The sequence below is a fragment of the Perognathus longimembris genome, chromosome 16 (assembly GCF_023159225.1).
Source record: "Perognathus longimembris pacificus isolate PPM17 chromosome 16, ASM2315922v1, whole genome shotgun sequence".
Classification (NCBI taxonomy): domain Eukaryota; kingdom Metazoa; phylum Chordata; class Mammalia; order Rodentia; family Heteromyidae; genus Perognathus; species Perognathus longimembris.
In genome coordinates, this window is record NC_063176.1 from 35765426 (window position 1) to 35770119 (window position 4694).

Here is a 4694-nt window from a genome sequence, read left to right on the forward strand (position 1 = left end):
TTGCTCAAGGCTAGCACTCTGCCACTTGAGCCACAGCGCCACTTCTGGCCATTTTCTGTATATGTGGTGCTGGGGAATTGAACCCAGGGCCTCATGTATATGAGGCAGGCACTCTTGCCACTAGGCCATATCCCCAGCCCCTACAATAACAATTGATAAAAAGACCAGCAGATGTGGTAAACTGCATGTACCCATTCAAGAGTGAACACTGCAAAAGTCATCAGTACAAATACAGATGTATGGCATTTATAAGGACCATATGTAACATATTAAAGAAACCCCATGCAACAAAAAAGAAATCAAGTCATGATACTGATATCACACAGAAGAAACTAGGACCAGAAGCAATAAACAAGATGAGGAGCATTCCCGGGGGCTGATGGCTCATACCTATAATCCCAGCTACTCGGGAGGCTGAGATCTGAGAATCGAAATTCAGAGGCCACTCAGGTAGACACATCTAAGAGACTATTATCTCCAAATAACCAGCCAAAAGCCAGAAATGGAAATATGGTCCAAGTGGTAGCGCACCAACCTTGAACAAAAACCCCACGCACCAGTGAGGGGCCCTGAGTTCACACCTCAGTACCACCTCAAATATAAGGGTATAAAATTATGGAAGTGACTTTACAAAAGATAATATTTTATAAAGGCAAAGATAACACTCTAGAATGCCTTAATAGTAACAATAAAATCATCATATATAAATAAAAATAACAGCTGTTCATGGTGGACTTAAGCATCATCAAAGAATACAAATGAAAAGAACAAAATATCCATCCTAGGAAATGAGAAAAAGGAAACAAACTAACCTAAGAAACATGGAAGAAGTAATTAAGCTAAAAGCAGAAACCCATTAGAAGCTAAAAACAAGAATGATAGAAGACAAATCCATCTAAAATCTAATTCCTGGAGAAAAAAAAAAAAAACTCGCTTTTTTGCCAGGCGTCCTGGTGAGAGTGACCTGTCTTTAAAGACAGGTCCACCCGACGTGGCAATCCCTGACTCACCATCGTGATGCCCAGGGAAGACAGGGCGACCTGGAAGTCCAACTACTTCCTTAAGATTATCCAACTTTTGGATGATTATCCAAATGCTTCATTGTCGGAGCAGACAATATGGGGTCCCAGCAGATGCAGCAGATCCGGATGTCTTTCCGAGGGAAGGCTGTGGTGCTGATGGGCAAGAACACCATGATGCGCAAGGCCATCCGAGGGCACCTGGAAAACAACCCAGCTCTGGAGAAACTGCTGCCTCATATCCAGGGGAATGTGGGCTTTGTGTTCACCAAGGAGGACCTTACTGAGATCAGGGACATGCTGCTGGCCAATAAGGTACCAGCTGCTGCCCGTGCTGGTGCCATTGCCCCATGTGAAGTCACTGTGCCAGCTCAGAACACTGGTCTGGGGCCCGAGAAGACTTCCTTCTTCCAGGCTCTAGGCATCACTACTAAGATCTCCAGGGGCACCATTGAAATTCTGAGTGATGTGCAGCTGATAAAGACCGGAGATAAAGTGGGAGCCAGTGAAGCCACACTGCTGAACATGCTCAACATCTCCCCCTTCTCCTTTGGGCTGATCATCCAGCAGGTGTTTGACAATGGCAGCATCTACAACCCGGAAGTGCTTGACATCACTGAGGATGCTCTGCATTCCCGCTTCCTGGAGGGTGTTCGCAACGTCGCCAGTGTCTGCCTGCAGATTGGTTACCCAACTGTTGCCTCTGTGCCTCATTCTATCATCAATGGGTACAAGCGGGTCCTGGCTTTGTCTGTGGAGACTGACTACACTTTCCCACTTGCCGCAAAGGTCAAGGCCTTTTTGGCTGATCCATCTGCCTTTGTGGCTGCTGCTCCTGTGGCTGCTGCCACCACTGCTGCTCCTGCCGCCGCCGCTGCCCCAGCCAAGGCTGAAGCCAAGGAAGAGTCGGAGGAATCAGATGAGGATATGGGATTTGGTCTTTTTGACTAATTTCCTAGAAGCAATCAACTTGTTTATTGGCAGAACAAGAAAATAAAGGCTTACTACTTTGTCAAAAAAAAAACCTCAACAAAACAGATCCCTCCCTATCTGCCCTCCTTTCCCTCCTCACATACCACAAAGCAGAAAGAGGGGAAGGAAGGAGAGATGAAGGGATGGCAGGAGATCTGGGGACAGTATTGTGATAACATACAGGAAATGATTTAATCTGGGGAAACCCTCAGCCACAGAAACTTCCAACACTCCCAGCAGACACAAGCCTCCATCCCTGGGAGACAAAGCAGGAGGAGCCTCGGCTAGGAAAGAAGGGCTGAGATTTACATGGGAAGAAGTAGGGAAAGAAAGCAGCCTCTCCAGCCTGGAAACCTTCATCTGGGTCTTAGCTGGTTCTTTAACTTCACTGCTAATTGAGTAGTCTGTTTTCAAACCTCTCAGGAATCATTAGCCTAGAGTCCATGGGTTGAATCCTAGATTTAAAAAAAAAAAAGATTAAAAAAAATTTCACCAGCCTTTAACTAACATTTCACATTTCCTTCCACAGTGAGTGGCTGAGAATGTGGCTTAGTGGTAGAGTGCTTGCCTAGCATGTATGAAGCCCTGGGTTCGATTCCTCAGCACCACATAAACAGAAAAGGCTGGAATTGGTGCTGTGGCTCAAGTGGCAGAGTGCTAGCCTTGAGCAAAAAGGAGCCAGGGACAGTGCTCAGGCCTTGAGTCCAAGCCCCAGGACTGGCAAAAAATAAAAAAATAAAAAATGGGTAACCATACAATTCCTTTTTCTTTTAGTCACTTGTGGGGCTGGTGGCTCCCAGGTGCTCTGCATACTTCGCATGCACACAGCCCTTGGTTCAATGCTAGCATCAGAAAAATCCAACACTGAAACACAAAAACGTGTAGAACACGTGTTAAGATTTAAGGGGTGCACCTGCCAGGTAGCAGTGGCTCATGCCTGTAATCCTGGCTTAACTCAGGAGGCTGAGATCCAAGGATTGCGATTTGAAGCCAGCACTGGCAGGAAAATCCTGAGACTTTAAAGGCAGAAGTAGAACACCAGTCTTGATCAAGAAAGCTAAAAGACAGCACCCAGGCACTGAGTTTCAATCTCAATACTAGCGCGCGTGCACACACATGCACACACACACACACACACAGAGATACATAGTGCAAAAGATGATAAAGTTCCCTGCGAGTGTAGGCCTAGTAGGGCTAGTCTTGCAGTAGGCCTCAACCTGCAGTGTGAGCCTTCTTCCTGCACTTGGAGGGGACTCTGCCACTGAATTCAGTACCTCCCCATCAACACATCTGGTGATTCGGACAAGGGAATTCCTCCTTCCTGCCAAACCACAGCTCATACATGAAAACTCAGCTGCTCCAGATCTGCCCAGACTAGATCAGAGCTACAATGTGGCCTTTTGCCAGCCCCCAGTTCATCTGAATGTCAGATTTTCACCATTCCTAAACCCTGGGGCTAGGGACTAGCCAGAACACGCTGAATGGAGTCCATCATAATCCTCATCCCAACCAGGTGCTGGTGGCTCATGCCTGTAATCCTAGCTACTCAAGAGGCAGAGACCTATCTGAGGATCATGGTCCAAAGCCAGCCCAAGCAGGAAAGTACGTAAGACTCTTAGCTCCAATTAACCACCAGAAAGCTGGAAGTGGTACTATGACTCAAAGTAGTAGAGCCCTAGCCTTGAACAAAAGAGCTCAGGGACAATACTTGAGACCTGAGTTCAAATCCCACAACCAAAAATACAGCAACAACAAAAAATCTCCATCCATCCCTTACCACTGTCAACATCTTTATCCTATAAATTGCCACTAAATTATAGGGGTAGGGAAAGCATCAAACTAGAGGCCACTCTAAACCCTAAGTAGTGTGAGAAATGTAGTGAGGAAGGGTGAGTCTCACTAGCAAGATTATCACTGTGGTCAGACCAGGAGACAGAGACGAAATGATCACATGTTCAGTCTCTTCTGGAGCCTGCTGTCTCGGCCCAGTCCCACACAGTTCAGTTGTTGTTTATGGCATACAGAAAGAGACCTTTCAGGTAAAAGGTTCAGCTTACTGTGTGTTAATCACCTCCAGATCCAGCTGGTATTTCTAGTTTTGTATGTTTGTAGAATGAGAGTTGGAAAGAAGAAAAAAAATAGTTTCCTTGTTTTTGCTCACTTTGAACACTTACAAAGCTGGAGCTGCCTTTTAGATTTCATTTATCTGGATTTTTAGTATAGGAACAGTACTTGTGAAGTCCTCTCACTCCTGGCTAGGATAATAAAGATGATCATTTAAAGAATGTGCCCTATTGCTTTCCTCTGTCCCTTCCTCTTCTTCTAGCTTACTATTTTTCAGAGGAAAGGAAGCTTTTCTAATGAAGAGTGTATCATATTGCCTTCTTTCACTTGGCCATATACACTTGAGATTCCTCCCTCTCTTTTCATGTAACTTTATGCAATGGCATGGGAAGGTGAATCAGTATTATAATATCTAGATCTAGGCAGAGTGGTACACATCTGTAATCCCAGCATTTGGGAGAATCATGAGTTCAAGGCCAGCCTGAACTACATAGCAAGTTCTAGGCCTGGACTCAACAGCAAAACTTGGTTTAAAAAAAAAACAAACTAACTAAACAAACAGAATTATAACAACTAGGGGGCTGGGAATATGGCCTAGTGGTAAGAGTGCTTGACTCGTATACATGAAGCCCTGGGTTC

General features: G+C 45.4%; 1 pseudogene; it reads left to right on the forward strand.

The window, feature by feature from the left end:
• The first annotated feature begins 995 nt into the window (after window positions 1-995).
• LOC125364813 lies at window positions 996-2037 on the forward strand (annotated as a pseudogene).
• Window positions 2038-4694: the final 2657 nt, after the last annotated feature.